Raw genomic sequence first — 17,431 nt, forward strand, 5'->3', positions numbered from 1 at the left:
AAGGAATATGGTTATCCAAGAGGAGAGGGATAGGAGAAGCCGAAGGCAACATCAATTTAGAATCCAGAAAATTGAATTCTCAAAACTGGACTTTTAAATATAAAAGGAGCAAATCACTGGCATGGGCTCCCAAGCACTGTGGGAAGAAAGCAAAAGGAGACCAAAAGAAACTTAACATCACTTCAATGTGACATCTGAGCTGGTCTCTGTCTCTGTCTTTTTTCTCTCTCTCAAGAAAGGTGTGCCAGTGACTACCAGATGAGGGTAATACACAAGCCTCAGTCTTGGAGGTAAGAGCTGCCTAGAGAAAACCTACCATAAGCAGCTCAGAGGAGGCACTCAGCGTTCGCTGAGGATGTGGAGGTTAGTTGTCACTCACGAGTACCTAGGAACGTGGGGGACCTGACGAGCAGGTCCAGCTGTTCTGCACACATGCAGAAAACCAGCAGCTCCTTCTCCTACAGAGCTGAGTGGATTTCTTAACAATGGCTTTAATAAAGGCTTTTCTGATAAACTCCACCTGTTCCGACCAGTTCCTTTTCACAAAATCCCCCGAGGGGGCTAGATATGTACTAAGTTTAATATTATTAAAAGTCATACTCCTCTGGATATTATTTCTTAAGTGCTCTGTAGGCTTTTAAACACACTTGGATTGAGGGTCCTGCTGTTCTACCATTTGTCCTTTCCCAACCCCCAGCTTCACCTTCTTCTCTATATAGTATGGACCCCCTCATCTACCACAGCGACCTTCCGGGCTCCCTCACCCTGCTGTCCTTGTTCCACACCTCTCAGGAACGACATAACCAACCACCTTCTTGAGTCTGACGCAGGGTTCACTGCAGTGAAAGCTCAGCCGTGCTGACCCCAGTCTGCAGCAGCACTGGGGGTCTAAGCATGCCCCGCACTGCACCCGCTGGCCCCTGGGCCCTCCTGCCTCTTCGGCAGCCCTTCCACATTGTTGACCCTCAAGTCTGTTTCTCACGACCCTCTAAATCCAAGTGTCAGGAACTTCCTTAACTCTGGGTCTCCCAAGAAAGCTGATCCGTGTGTGCCCCACTCCAGCTTCCTTGCTTGGTGGAAGAAATGCTCCCCCTGTGCTCAGCCCTCAGCCCATCCTGATCTACCCTGGTGGATAATCGCCCAATCAGGCTCCCAACGCTGATTATTTCTGCCATTCAACCTTCTGCCAACTGGATTCACTCTGAGGTTTGCTCACATTTTCAACATCTTCCCACTGATTTATCCCCCCATAAAACATGGTCAGGGTTGCCCTCTCTTCAAGAAAGGAAGATACTCCTTTATGACCTCTTTATGGAAAATCATGTTTCTTCCTTTCTTTCCCTTCACAGCTTCTTCCTTGGAAGAGCGGTTTCCCTAAGCTTTGCTCATTCACAAGTTGTAGGTGCTCAGTAGACATCAGTAAAGCAGGTGTGCACAGTCCAAGGTCATCTCCACTGTACTATCCAAGACACCGGCAGGAAAGTCACTCTAGAAATGTCTCTTCCTCTCACCTTCTCACACATCCAACTGGTCCTGTTCATTTTTACTTTAAAAGATCTATTGGAATCACCATCTATGAAATCCCATACTCCCATTTTTTCATGCCTGCCCACCAAAAGTCAGGTCCTTTTCATCTCTTACTTTACGGATTACTGTTCTCATGGTCACCAGTCTTGCTCTTTTCCAACTAAATCCTCAACACAATACCATGGTAATTTTTTTCCCCTAAAATTCACATTTCGTCAAGTCTTTCCCTGCTCTAAACTTTCAATGATGCATTAGGTCCTCTGGGATAAATGTCAGAATACCTAGCACAGAGGAATTTGAACTGGTCCATTTCTATGTTTGCAAAATCATCTCCAAATACTCCATCCATGCACAGACTATACTGTGATCTTCTGTAATCTCCTTAATATGCTGTGTCATCAGCATGTAAAAATGCCTGGAATTCAGTCAACACTCAGTAAATAAATAATCAGCCTCTTTTACTGGCCTGATTCCTACTTGTTTACCAAGAGTTAGGGGGGCACCTGGATGGCTCAGTCAAGAGTCTCTCCCTCTCCCTCTGCCTCTCCCCTCTGCTCAGGCTCTTTGTTTCTCAAACAAATAAAATCTTTAAAATAAAAAGTCAGATCAGGTAACCTTTTGTCCAGGAAGCTTTCCCTTCCCCAACCGAGAGCACGTTATGATGCCTCTATTATGGTCCTTGACACGTGAATCTCATGTACTTATCTGTCTCTCCCACCAGACCGTGAGTTGTTTAAGGGTGAAAAATCAGATTTTTTTAAAAAAGTTTTATTTATTTAATTGACAGAGAGGGAGAGAGGGAATACAAGCAGGGGAAGGGGGAGAGGGAGAAGCAGGCTCCCCACTGAGCAGGGAGCCCCGTGCGGGGCTCGATCCCAGGACCCTGGAAATCATGACCTGAGCCAAAGGCAGATGTTTAATGACTAAACCACCCAGGTGTCCCTGACCATCAGATCTTATTCATATCGGGATTCACACCATTTAGCATGATTCCAGGTTGTGCCTATTTATACATTCAGTTCATCTGACACATCTGACTTAAATGGCAATGTGCCAGCCACTTTTCTGAGCATTTGCCACAGAACAGAAAGTAAAATAGACAAAGTCTCTGCCCTCAGGGGGCTTATATTCTACAGACAACAGGTGGGCAACAGACAAGGAATAAAATCATTTCAGATCGCCGCATTACACTGAATGAAATGCACAAAGAACCGTGGTAGACAAAAACAAGGGCCTTCTTTTAAATACGGTGGATATAAACAGCTTTTTAGAAATGAGGTGGTAATCAGGCTGAGATCTGAAATATGAGTGAGTTGTGCTGACTGAATACTGAGACTCTATGTTGCTATACATGATAATTAAACTGTGCATCTTCTGAACTTCATTGTGCCCAGTACAGAGTTCTATACTCAAAGACCGTGTAATAAAATGGGAATTAACAGTCTAAGTACTTCCTGAATCTTTAACTAGGTTTGGTATTGCAATGGGAGTTGCTCTGTTTCCTCTAGGAAAATTTTGTTTCCTGGGCTTATGTTGATAAAGTTACGAGAACATCAGGGCATTGGGTGCTTTTGTGTGTACCTCGTCCATTACTGCGCTAAAAAGAGAAATGGAGAACTCGGCAGAGAGCCAACCACTGAGGCCAGTGCAGAGCACAGAGGGGCAGTGCGAGGCCCGACCCTCACAGAGATCGCAGGAAGCGGGGCAGAGTCTGCAGGAAGATCCTTGTAGAAATGGCCTTCATGTGCATATTCAAGAAGATTGTGTCAGAACTGAGGGGGCTAAGAAGCCTTCATGGTCCTCTATGGACATAACTGGTCCCCAAACTTGAACTGAGGCTCTTCCCACTTGGCACTGACTGTGTTCCCACTCCTTGATCGACTGTGATGGCCTTTCACAAGATCATGCAGCACGGGATTCCTAACAGTAGCTCCTACATGGAGGGAATGAGGTTAAAAATTTAGGACAGAAACAAGTATAAGGCACGGGCCCGGTTTTCAGAAACCCTAAACCCTTTTTTAGTATACTGCTTCTAAGCAAAAAACATGTAATGATATTTTATATGTGCTAAGTTCTATTTTAGGTGCCAAACAAACAAAAATAACTAAGACACGGTCACAGTCTTTGAGTTTCCAGGCCAGTATGGAAATAGAAGAGCACGGACAATAGCTCAAGCGTAACTACGCACTGCCTTTGCCACGCTTCTGCAATCACCCGCCGGGCGTCTGCCCTTCACTAGATTTGCTAGTGTTTGGAGGGAAGAAACGATTTCTTACTTGGACCTTTTCCCCCAGTGTCTGCCTAGCACAGTGCCTGGCACAGAACAGGGGACTGGTTGATGTTTGTTAAGCTGAACCAAATAAATATGTATCTGGTAACCATCCTAAGTCAAAGATACACAATGTGCTACAGGATTAATGAGGAAGGAACAATTTACTTTGGCTTCAGGGGGCGGGGGCCTGGGCGGGGAGGCAGGTAGGAACAGTAGGTTTGCAGAGGCACAGAGCAATAAACATATGAAAAAATGTTCAGCATCTCCAGTGGTCAGAGAGAAACCCCTTAAACCACACGGAGATCAACATACCATTGTCACTGAAAGGACTAGCAAAATTTTCAACTGAATTAAATTTAAATTAAAATTTTAAATTCAATTTTTAAGTTGAACATCCCCAGTGGTGGTGAAATCATTGGGAAATATAAATTTATTATTGCTTGTGCATGTGAATTGTTTCAATCTTTTAAAAAAGTCATCTCAGGGGCACCTGGGTGGCTCAGTGGGTTAGGCCTCTGCCTTCGGCTCAGGTCATGATTTCAGGGTTCTGGGATCGGTTCCCGCATCAGGCTCTCTGCTCGGTGGGGAGCCTGCTTCCTCCTCTCTCTCTCTCTCTCTCTGCCTACTTGTGATCTCTCTCTGTCAAATAAATAAATAAACACTTTAAAAAAAAATAAAAAGTCATCTCAGCTACCCATGTAAATATATGTATATATTTAGGATACCACAGTAACGGCAAAAAAATTACCACAACGTAAGAACATGATTATAAATATATGTAGTAGCAAATATTGTGGACATGAGCTCAAGATCCACTGGAAAGGTGATGGGGAGGCAGCAGGGCACAGGCATTAAGGAGGATCAATTCAGAAGCCACTTCCGGGCTGCAGGATGCTGGGCAAGGTACTCAGCTTTCCAAGCCTCACTCCTCTCATCTGCAAACCCGGGATACTAGTCGTGCCTGTTCTATAGGTTGATAGGAGGGGAAAAAGCACTGAGGACACTGCGTGGCACGCATGAAGCATGACTTACGTTAGGATGCCCCTGTTTAACTCCACATACGTATCCATATGATCTGATACTGATCCACCTGACTCCGTCTTTTTAACATATTTATCTGGACAGACACCCAAGACTCATTGTTAAGTGAAACAAACATGTTATCAGAGCGCTGCAAATAGTTACTCCTACTTTCTTAAACAAACAAAAAAGTGATGCTGACATATATACCTCTCTGTTGGTCTTTTTGAGTTAGGGCATAATGATATGGAGAGAATCACCAAAGACTCTTAGCGTCAGCGACCTCAGGAAAGCTAGGTCTGTGTGGGAAGAGACTATTAACATTTTTAACGTTTTTATTTGTCTCTGCTCTGCATTGTTCGGCTCACTATAATGAGCATATATTATATTTTTCGATTAAAAAAATAGCAATATGTTTTAATACGATAGTCTTTTAACTCCAGGAGCAAACAAGCAACTCCATGGGACACAAATATGAGAAAGAAAGTGAGACTTAGAGAAAGCTCCAAACAATCCAGAATCCAGAATCCAACACCTGTCCTGGTCCTGCTGGGGAGCTTGGCTCTCTCCTTGAGGCCCCTGGAAAGGCACTAAACATCTGCATGCACAGGGCTGAGTAACATCATCAGAGCTGTGTGACAGGAAGGGTCCTCCCGTGGGGAAATTACCATCCTGTAGCTGGATTCCTTTTTCTTTTTTTTTTAGGGTGGGTATCCCTATTTTTTATACTCTTATTTTTGCAGATGACTAAAAACTGGGTTTTGTAGCAAAGCATCCTTCAAAGCAGGGACTAATGACCTGTCCCAAGTGGCCCTTTGCTCTTCCCCCGCATAAGGAGCGGGAAGGCAAGCCAAGGCCAGCTCATCGCAGCCGCCACAGGGCTGGCGCTCACAGACTTGGGTCAGCTTCTGTCAGCCTGAACCACAGGCGCTCTCCAGAGAGCACCGTCCGCAGCCGACCCCACACAGATGCTGCCTGTAGGCACTCTGCGCCATTCTCTCCACAAAGACTCCACTGGGAAGCATCTCTTGCTAACTGCTGTGTGTAACACCCAAGAAGATAACAAAGTGGCTCCTGGTACGAGGAGCCAGGCCCGGCTCCCAAGTTGGAATCAGACAGAATGCCTGACCATGCTCCCTACCTTAACCACAAGCTCCGTGTCCCCAGAAAGCAGGTATGACTCCTAAAGTACCTAATTGGAAGATGTATTGGGATGCTTGCTTGTGCTCCAGCTGAATCTGGAACGGTGCCCCGGATCTGAAGAGAAGTCCGCCACGTCAGCCAGGCTCTGGGACACACGCACTGCAGGCTCCTGTCCCTTTAAGAGTATCCTTCCTGCTCCTTCCAGAATTGCCTAGAGCTTTCTCACCAGCTAAGCCTCTTCCAGCAAAGCGCTGATTACCCCCGGCACACAGGGAAAAAGATGAATATATTTCTTCTCAGAGATACTGTATCTAGATTTTGACATTTTATTTATCTCAACCTTTAAGCTTATCTTGCTCCAATATGGTAAATCCAGCAGCTCTGCAGAATCTCAAAGCTTAATCCACTGTAATGTGGAGAAGATTCTGAGGTGTAGTTAATTGTTCTGCATCAGATCATCCCCCTTTCCTCTCAGTGGGACTCCCCGAGTGCACAACAACACAACACAAAACAAAATCAACAACTTGCTCCAAGATTAAGGTGTAATCAGTGACAAGAACAAGTGGGAGCTGAAGCTCATCAATTTGGTGCAGCAGCATCTTACCCCGTCATCCGGGGCTGGCTTGTCCAGCGAGGTGCAAAGCTCTAGAACATCACTCCAAGGTCAGGTCCCTCTTGGCCTTGCTCCTGTTCTGAGACCCCATGGCATTTGCCACTTGACCCCGACTCACTGTTTAGTGGAAGGAACTTGTAAAGAATAAGGGCTCCATTGTGGGAGGAGTCAAGATGGCGGAGAAGTAGCAGGCTGAGACTACCTCAGCTAGCAGGAGATCAGCTAGAGAGCTTATCTAAAGATTGCAAACACCTGCAAATCCATCGGCAGATCGAAGAGAAGAAGAATAGCAATTCTAGAAACAGAAAAACAACCACATTCTGAAAGGTAGGACTGGCGGAGAAGTGAATCCAAAGCGACGGGAAGATAGACCCCGGGGGGAGGGGCCGGCTCCCGGCAAGGGGCGGAGCAACGGAGCACAAAATCAGGACTTTTAAAAGTCTGTTCCGCTGAGGGACATCGCTCCGGAGGCTAAACCGGGGCGAAGCCCACGCGGGGTCGGCGTGACCTCAGGTCCCGCGGGGTCACAGAAGGATCGGGGGTGTCTGAGTGTCGCAGAGCTTGCGGATATTGGAACGGGAAAGCCGGCTGCAGAGACAGAGCCGACAGTAAGCTCGCAGCTCGGAGTTGCCTTGAACCGGTCGCAAGCTCGGTGAGCTCGGAGCGCGGCCGGAGGTTGGGCAGACGTGAGTTACTGGGAGCTGTTCGCTGAGGGCGCACAGGGGAGCGGGGCCCCGGGCTCTCGGCTCCTCCGGGCCGGAGACCAGGAGGCCGCCATTTGTATTCCCATCCTCTGGAACTCTACGGAAAGCACTCAGGGAACAAAAGCTCCTGAAAGCAAAGCCGAGCAGATCATTCAGCCCGGCCCCTGGTAAGGGCGGTGTAATTCCGCCTGGGGCAAAGACACTTGAGAGTCACTACACCAGGCCCCTCCCCCAGAAGATCAACAAGAAATCCAGGCAAGACCAAGTTCACCTACCAAGGAGTGCAGTTTCAATACCAAGGAGAGAGCAGCAGAATTCCAGAGGAGGAGAAAACAAACCATGGAACTCGTGGCTTTCTGCCTGTGATTTTTTAGTCTTGCAGTTAATTTGATTTTTTTCTTTTTCATTTTTTTTCTCTTCTTCTGCTAAAATTTTTTATAACTTTTACCCTTTTCTTTTTTAACGTTTTTTAACTAGATTATCTAATATATATATTTTTCTTTTTTATACTTTTGTTTATTCATTTTCTTTTTTTAATTCTTTTTTTTTTCTTTTTTTTCTTTCTTTCTTTTTTGAACCTCTTTTTATCCCCAAATCAGAAGAGATCCTAATCTCTTCAATCTTTTTTTTCTTAATTCTTTTTTAAATTCTTGATTGCATTTTTAATTCAATCCCTTTTTTTTAATTCTTTTTTTCTTTTTTTTCTTTCTTTCTTTTTGAACCTCTTTTTATCCCCAAATCAGAAGAGATCCCAATCAGAAGAGATTGGGAGATCCCAATCAGAAGAGATTGGGAGATCCCAATCAAAGGAGATCCCAATCAGAGGAGATCCCTCACCCAATCGTGAGGGGGGAGAAATCCCCCCTCACGATTTGGGATCTCTTCTGATTTGGTTAAAGCATATTTTCCTGGGATTGTTGCCACCCTTTTAGTATTTTACTTGCTCCTTCATATACTCTTAGCTGGACAAAATGACAAGGCGGAAAAATTCACAACAAAAAAAAGAACAAGAGGCAGTACCGAAGGCTAGGGACCTAATCAATACAGACATTGGTAATATGTCAGCTCTAGAGTTCAAAATGACAATTCTCAAGGTTCTAACCGGGCTCGAAAAAGGCATGGAAGATATTAGAGAAACCCTCTCCAGAGATATAAAAGCCCTTTCTGGAGAAATAAAAGAACTAAAATCTAACCAAGTTGAAATCAAAAAAGCTATTAATGAAGTTCAATCAAAAATGGAGGCTCTCACTGCTAGGATAAATGAGGCAGAAGAAAGAATTAGCGATATAGAAGACCAAATGACAGAGAATAAAGAAGCTGAGCAAAAGAGGGACAAACAGCTACTGGACCATGAGGGGAGAATTCGAGAGATAAGTGACACCATAAGACGAAACAACATTAGAATAATTGGGATTCCAGAAGAAGAAGAAAGAGAGAGGGGAGCAGAAGGTATACTGGAGAGAATTATTGGGGAGAATTTCCCCAATATGGCAAAGGGAACGAGCATCAAAATTCAGGAGGTTCAGAGAATGCCCCTCAAAATCAATAAGAATAGGCCCACACCCCGTCACCTAATAGTAAAATTTACAAGCCTTAGTGACAAAGAGAAAATCCTGAAAGCAGCCCGGGAAAAGAAGTCTGTAACATACAATGGTAAAAGTATTAGATTGGCAGCTGACTTATCCACAGAGACCTGGCAGGCCAGAAAGAGCTGGCATGACATTTTCAGAGCACTAAACGAGAAAAACATGCAGCCAAGAATACTATATCCAGCTAGGCTATCATTGAAAATAGAAGGAGAATTAAAAGCTTCCAGGACAAACAAAAACTGAAAGAATTTGCAAACACCAAACCAGCTCTACAGGAAATACTGAAAGGGGTCCTCTAAGCAAAGAGAGAGCCTACAAGTGGTAGATCAGAAAGGAACAGAGACAATATACAGTCACCTTACAGGCAATACAATGGCACTAAAATCATATCTCTCAATAGTTACCCTGAATGTTAATGGGCTAAATGCCCCAATCAAAAGACACAGGGTATCAGAATGGATAAAAAAACAAAACCCATCTATATGTTGCCTCCAAGAAACTCATTTTAAACCCGAAGACACCTCCAGACTTAAAGTGAGGGGGTGGAAAAGAATTTACCATGCTAATGGACATCAGAAAAAAGCAGGAGTGGCAATCCTTATATCAGATCAATTAGATTTTAAGCCAAAGAGTATAATAAGAGATGAGGAAGGACACTATATCATACTCAAAGGGTCTGTCCAACAAGAAGATCTAACAATTTTAAATATCTATGCCCCCAACGTGGGCGCAGCAAACTATATAAACCAATTAATAACAAAATCAAAGAAACACATCAACAATAATACAATAATAGTAGGGGACTTTAACACTCCCCTCACTGAAATGGACAGATCATCCAAGCAAAAGATCAACAGGGAAATAAAGGCCTTAAATGATACACTGGATGAGATGGACATCACAGATATATTCAGAACATTTCATCCCAAAGCAACAGAATACACATTCTTCTCTAGTGCACATGGAACATTCTCCAGAATAGATCACATCCTCGGTCCTAAATCAGGACTCAACCGGTATCAAAAGATTGGGATCATTCCCTGCATATTTTCAGACCACAATGCTCTGAAGCTAGAACTCAACCACAAGAGGAAGTTTGGAAAGAACACAAATACATGGAGACTAAACAGCATCCTTCTAAAGAATGAATGGGTCAACCGGGAAATTAAAGAAGAATTGAAAAAAATCATGGAAACAAATGATAATGAAAATACAATGGTTCAAAATCTGTGGGACATAACAAAGGCAGTCCTGAGAGGAAAATATATAGCGGTACAAGCTTTTCTCAAGAAACAAGAAAGGTCTCAGGTACACAACCTAACCCTACACCTAAAGGAGCTGGAGAAAGAACAAGAAAGAAACCCTAAGCCCAGCAGGAGAAGAGAAATCATAAAGATCAGAGCAGAAATCAATGAAATAGAAACCAAAAAAACAATAGAACAAATCAACCAAACTAGGAGCTGGTTCTTTGAAAGAATTAATAAAATTGATAAACCCTTGGCCAGACTTATCAAAAAGAAAAGAGAAAGGACCCAAATAAATAAAATCATGAACGAAAGAGGAGAGATCACAACTAACACCAAAGAAATACAAACTATTATAAGAACATACTATGAGCAACTCTACGCCAACAAATTTGACAATCTGGAAGAAATGGATGCATTCCTAGAAACATATAAACTACCAAAATTGAACCAGGAAGAAATAGAAAGCCTGAACAGACCCATAACCAGTAAGGAGATGGAAACAGTCATTAAAAATCTCCAAACAAACAAAAGCCCAGGGCCAGACGGCTTCCCGGGGGAATTCTACCAAACATTTAAAGAAGAACTAATTCCTAGTCTCCTGAAACTGTTCCAAAAAATAGAAATGGAAGGAAAACTCCCAAACTCATTTTATGAGGCCAGCATCACCTTGATCCCAAAACCAGACAAGGATCCCATCAAAAAAGAGAGCTATAGACCAATATCCTTGATGAACACAGATGCAAAAATTCTCACCAAAATACTAGCCAATAGGATTCAACAGTACATTAAAAGGATTATTCACCACGACCAAGTGGGATTTATTCCAGGGCTGCAAGGTTAGTTCAACATCCGCAAATCAGTCAATGTGATACAACACATCAATAAAAGAAAGAACAAGAACCATATGATACTCTCAATAGATGCTGAAAAAGCATTTGACAAAGTACAGCATCCCTTCCTGATCAAAACCCTTCAAAGTGTAGGGATAGAGGGCACATACCTCAATATCATCAAAGCCATCTATGAAAAACCCACTGCAAATATCATTCTCAATGGAGAAAAACTGAAAGCTTTTCCACTAAGGTCAGGAACACGGCAGGGATGTCCATTATCACCACTGCTATTCAACATAGTACTAGAAGTCCTAGCCTCAGCAATCAGACAACAAAAGGAAATTAAAGGAATCCAAATCGGCAAAGAAGAAGTCAAAATATCACTCTTCGCAGATGATATGATACTCTATGTGGAAAACCCAAAAGACTCCACTCCAAAACTGCTAGAACTTATACAGGAATTCAGTAAAGTGTCAGGATATAAGATCAATGCACAGAAATCAGTTGCATTTCTCTACACCAACAACAAGACAGAAGAAAGAGAAATTAAGGAGTCAGTCCCATTTACAATTGCACCCCAAACCATAAGATACCTAGGAATAAACCTAACCAAAGAGGCTAAGAATCTATACTCAGAAAACTATAAAGTACTCATGAAAGAAATTGAGGAAGACACAAAGAAATGGAAAAATGTTCCATGCTCCTGGATTGGAAGAATCAATATTGTGAAAATGTCTATGCTACCTAAAGCAATCTACACATTTAATGCAATTCCTATCAAAGTACCATCCATCTTTTTCAAAGAAATGGAACAAATAATTTTAAAATTTATATGGAACCAGAAAAGACCTCGAATAGCCAAAGGGATATTGAAAAACAAAGCCAAAGTTGGTGGCATCACAATTCCGGACTTCAAGCTTTATTACAAAGCTGTCATCATCAAGACAGCATGGTACTGGCACAAAAACAGACACATAGACCAATGGAACAGAATAGAGAGCCCAGAAATAGACCCTCAACTCTATGGTCAACTAATCTTCGACAAAGCAGGAAAGAATGTCCAATGGAAAAAAGACAGCCTCTTCAATAAATGGTGTTGGGAAAATTGGACAGCCACGTGCAGAAAAATGAAATTGGACCATTTCCTTACACCACACACAAAAATAGATTCAAAATGGATTAAGGATCTCAATGTGAGAAAGGAATCCATCAAAATCCTTGAGGAGAACACAGGCAGCAACCTCTTCGACCTCAGCCGCAGCAACATCTTCCTAGGAACATCGCCAAAGGCAAGGGAAGCAAAGGCAAAAATGAACTTTTGGGATTTCATCAAAATCAAAAGCTTTTGCACAGCAAAGGAAACAGTTAACAAAACCAAAAGACAACTGACAGAATGGGAGAAGATATTTGCAAACGACATATCAGATAAAGGACTAGTGTCCAAAATCTATAAAGAACTTAGCAAACTCAACACCCAAAGAACTAATAATCCAATCAAGAAATGGGCAGAGGACATGAACAGACGTTTCTGCAAAGAAGACATCCAGATGGCCAACAGACACATGAAAAAGTGCTCCATATCACTCGGCATCAGGGAAATACAAATCAAAACCACAATGAGATATCACCTCACACCAGTCAGAATGGCTAAAATCAACAAGTCAGGAAATGACAGATGCTGGCGAGGATGCGGAGAAAGGCGAACCCTCCTACACTGTTGGTGGGAATGCAAGCTGGTGCAACCACTCTGGAAAACAGCATGGAGGTTCCTCAAAATGTTGAAAATAGAACTGCCCTATGACCCAGCAATTGCACTACTGGGAATTTACCCTAAAGATACAAACGTAGTGATCCAAAGGGGCACGTGCACCCGAATGTTTATAGCAGCAATGTCCACAATAGCCAAACTATGGAAAGAACCTAGATGTCCATCAAGAGATGAATGGATCAAGAAGATGTGGTATATATACACAATGGAATACTATGCAGCCATCCAAAGAAATGAAATCTTGCCATTTGCGACAACATGGATGGAACTAGAGCGTATCATGCTTAGCGAAATAAGTCAAGCGGAGAAAGACAACTATCATATGATCTCCCTGATATGAGGAAGTGGTGATGCAACATGGGGGCTTAAGTGGGTAGGAGAAGAATCCATGAAACAAGATGGGATAGGGAGGGAGACCAACCATAAGTGACTCTTAATCTCACGAAACAAACTGTGGGTTGCTGGGGGGAGGGGGGTTGGGAGAAGGGGGGTAGGGTTATGGACATTGGGGAGGGTATGTGCTTTTGGGTAAATTGGAAGGGGAGATGAACCATGAGAGACTATGGACTCTGAAAAACAGTCTGAGGGGTTTGAAGTGGCTGGGGGTGGGAGGTTGGGGTGCCAGGTGGTGGGTATTATAGAGGGCACAGCTTGCATGGAACACTGGGTGTGGTGAAAAAATAATGAATACTGTTTTTCTGAAAATAAATAAATTGGGGGAAAAAAAAAAAAAGGGCTCCATTGTGAACTGCTTGTGTCTCTTTGTTGGACAAGAAGCTCTTTCCCTGTTGCCCACTATTTTTCTGGAATAGTAATAAGCTGCTCAGAATGTCACAGTGCTTTAAAAACTCACTTATTTCATAGATTTATGATTAAAATTTTGTTTGCTTATTTGCTTAGATATGGAAAGAGTCACCAGAAGGCAGAGGGGACTCCAGAAGACAGGTAAGCGGTAAAATGATTGAAGTTTATTAACTGACACCCCCGAACGTATATGGCCTATTATTTACTAATTGTATGACCCCGAGCACACCATAAAAATGAAGTAAGAGGATGCAATACTCCATGCGTGGCACTTCATTCCATGCCTGACACATAGTGACCACCCAATAAAAGTTCCTTTTTATTATTGTTGTTGTTATCACCGTTATCTCCAGCATCATTGCCATTATCATTAAGCCAGAAAGGTGCTGGGTTTAAGGATTTAAAATCTAGTTGAGGAGAGAATATATACACATGAGCAAAAAGAACCAACGCTTCTCTCATGTCTTTATACAACACTTAAGGTTGTAGGACACTTTGTTTACGTCAGATGGATCTCCTTCTGGGATTTGGCAGCTCTAGGTGGCTGCCCAAGTACCCGATCCAATAGGATCACAGACGGCAGGTTCCGTACAAGTACATTTAACTCATATTTGAACTGTCCACACAGACCTCTGACCCCCTCTAGACAATGAACACCTGAAGGACAGACAGAGCTTACGTACTCTTGATCTATGTACACGTACCCACGTTCCCTTCCCTGGACCAGAACAATCTAAGACCTATAGGAGTTAATCAATACATCTTTATTGAATAAATGAATAAGAAAGAATATGAAATTTAAGTACTCACGGGTCTGTCCAAAAACAGATGCTTACTGGGCATCGTCCATGGGCTAAGTCCAGTGCTCTGTGCTAGGGATGTAATGTGAAGACCTAAAATCCGGCTTGTTCCTAGGAGGCCCCCAATTTTAAGCACTAAGACTAGGGGAGTCTGTGTAGCTCAGTTGGTTGAGCGTCTGCCTGCCTTCTGCTTGGGTCATGATCCCGGGGTCCTGGGATCGAGCCCCACACGGGCTCCTTGCTCAGCAGGGAACCTGCTTCTCCCTCTCCTTCACACTCATGCTCTCTCTTGCTAGCTCTCTCTCGCTAGCTCGCTCTCTCTCAAATAAATAAAATCTTAAAAAAAAAAAAAAAAAAAAAACTGACGTAGGAGAAAACGAGTCCACAGCTGGCACTCGTTTACTTCAAGCAGGCCTAACCCAGACCTACCTCTCTCCCCTCCAATATTAACACCCCAAAGAGATTCCCTAAAGACCAAACATGGTCATTGTGAGCGACCCTAAAATGTAAGCCCTATCAAAGCATTTTTTTTAAGAGTCTATTTATTTATTTGACAGACAGAGATCACAAGTAGGCAGAGAGCCAGGCAGAGAGGGGGGAAGCAGGCTTCCTGCTGAGCAGAGAGCCTGATGCAGGGCTTGATCCCAGGACCCTGAGATCATGACCTGAGCTGAAGGCAGAGACTTTAACCCACTGAGCCAACCAGGTACCCTATCAAAGCATTTGTAAAGTATTCTAAATATTTTTCTTTTCTCCTTCCCTCTTTTCTTTAATAAATTATATATTCATTAAGGCCTGGGTTCTTCTATCAAAGTATTAAACCGAGAGTTCTAACAGTATAGAGCACCCATGGTAGTTGTTTGCCACAAATGAGACATGTAACACGGGGCAGACATGGTAAATGACTACCGTGGACAGATCAAAAAAGTAAACATACGCGGTTGTATTATATGTGTATATGTGTGTATCTATAAGCAGGCGTATTTATGTGTGCATATGTATATGTATATATCCTCCATTGAAACTGACCCAAAGATGGAAGGGTCACAGATGATTCCTGCCACTTTTTTTTTTTTTTTTTTTTTCCTGCCACTTTTCAAAGCTCAAGCCCAAGAAGACTGCTCCTTCAGAAGAAAGGCCCGGTATTTCTGGAGTGTGATGTCATTTTCATTTTATTAACTCCCCCCCCCCCCCGTCTTGAAATGAGAGAAAAACATCCTCCCTGGGCTGGAGCATGGGTCACAGTGCCCCGTGAGAGAGAAGGGAGCACGGTGAACCTGACTTTCAGCAGTCCAGGGCAAGCTGCTCCTCCTGTCCCTGGGGCCTGCCCTTCCCACTGACTTATGGCTGCTAATAGCCTCTGTCCCACTGAGACAGGATTGCATATCTTTTAATTTTCCAATACGCCAACTACGCTTTATACAGCAGATGCGCTGCAGAATAAAAGCTGGCTTTTACCTTCATGTATGTACATACATTAGAGGTATCTATCAAGGAAACATAAGCTAGTCTGATGAAGGGGTCCTGAATTTAAACAACAGAGCCAGTGTCAGGCCTTAATGCTTTAAAGAATTGCACTTTTTGAGGCTCCTACCAAACCTCCCACACCTTAATTTAGTTCCATCATTTCCTTGGAACCGAATCTCTGCCTAATTGACCTTCTGGCTTGGGGCAGAGTTCAATAATCTGGACACCTCATACCAGAGTCTATCCTTCTCTTCAGTCTGCTGGGGTTTTCCTAAAGCACACAACAATTTATTCGGGGTTTCCTATACAGAGTGTGAAGCCAACTGGAAACCAGCCATCAGGTTAAAAGAAAATTTAGCAAACAATCCTTTTGTGGGGTAGATTCCTTTGGTCTGTAACCCATGACCCTCCTCTGTGTGACAACGGCATTGCCCTACAGGGACAGGCCCCGAAATCCAACTGCTCTTAGGAAAAGCAAGGTCAATCCCTCCCACCCCCCCATCACTGTTCAGTGTAGCAGGGATGGAGCCCTGGTACAAAAAGCAGATTGGACTCTTCCTCTGTAGACATCAGCCCTGACCCCGAGAACCCGCAACCAGGCTTTTCTGGTCATGTTAACTGATAGGGGATGAAGTCCTCCTTCCACCCCCGATCCTATGTGGAGGACAGCCACCAGCTTGCGTCTGCCCAGAGAGGACTCCCAGCTTCTGTGTTATTAGTATAACCTCTCCCACTTCATTTGCGCACACAGCTTATGTGTTCAGGGATGGCTGATCCGAAGTGATAGTCAACATATTAAAGACATCATTGTAACTACGGCACCGACCAATGAGACTCTGGCCAATCCGGTGATGACTGGATATTATCGCTGGGGTCATCTCCATCGTCTTCCCGGCTCAGGGACTGTGACAAGATTCCAGGTTTAACCAACCCAGCACCTCCTGTGCTTAAGGTTGGTTTAGGTGTGGACACATGACACAGGCTGACAAAGACCCCACCCAGCAGGATGAGACCAATAAAACAGACATTTACCAACAAACAGAAACAGAAGAACATATAGTCCCTCAGAACAAAAGGAGAGAAGAGAGGGCTGGATTTCTGAGGACATTCCCGTCCCCAGTTTCAGCCCAGCTGCACATGGGTGCTGGCGTTCAATGAGTTAGTCTGATCCTAGGGGATCAATAGCTTTCGTCTGAAGAATTCATTGTACACACTCTGTGTGTGAGACAGTACAGTGTGAATCCCAGAGATGAAGACATGCACGCGAGTGTGTGCACACCTGTGTGCTAGGGAGCTGAGGGCCAGGAAGGGACACAGGGAAAAAGCTATAGTGCCAGAATGGCCAGGGACGGCTGACCCCGCAGTGCTGTAGATCCCTTCTGCAAAGACACCTCCATTCTTTGTTTCTGCTCCAACGAGCTCACATATCAGTGAGAACTGTGGGAACCAAAATGCATAAAGACAACCCAATGACCAGGTTAGCAAAAGACCCGTGACCAAAACAAGGGGCCGATAGAGAAGTAAGGATCCGGCTTGCCTGGAGATAAACCCCAACCCACGTGTAAAGGAAACAGAAAGCAAAAGGGAAGCAGCGAGAACACAGAACCAAGAATCATCCCCCCAGGATAAAAGGGTGGGGAACAG

At 43.7% G+C, this 17,431-nt stretch overlaps 1 protein-coding gene across 4 annotated transcripts in view; it reads right to left on the minus strand.

Annotated features, from left to right (window-relative positions):
• The window catches only part of SORCS1 (sortilin related VPS10 domain containing receptor 1), a 519,072-nt gene that overhangs the window by 314,976 nt on the left and 186,665 nt on the right, over positions 1-17,431 (minus strand). The gene's annotated exons all lie outside the window — the stretch shown is intronic.

This window comes from Neovison vison, chromosome 2 (assembly GCF_020171115.1).
Source record: "Neovison vison isolate M4711 chromosome 2, ASM_NN_V1, whole genome shotgun sequence".
Taxonomy (NCBI): Eukaryota; Metazoa; Chordata; class Mammalia; order Carnivora; family Mustelidae; genus Neogale; species Neogale vison.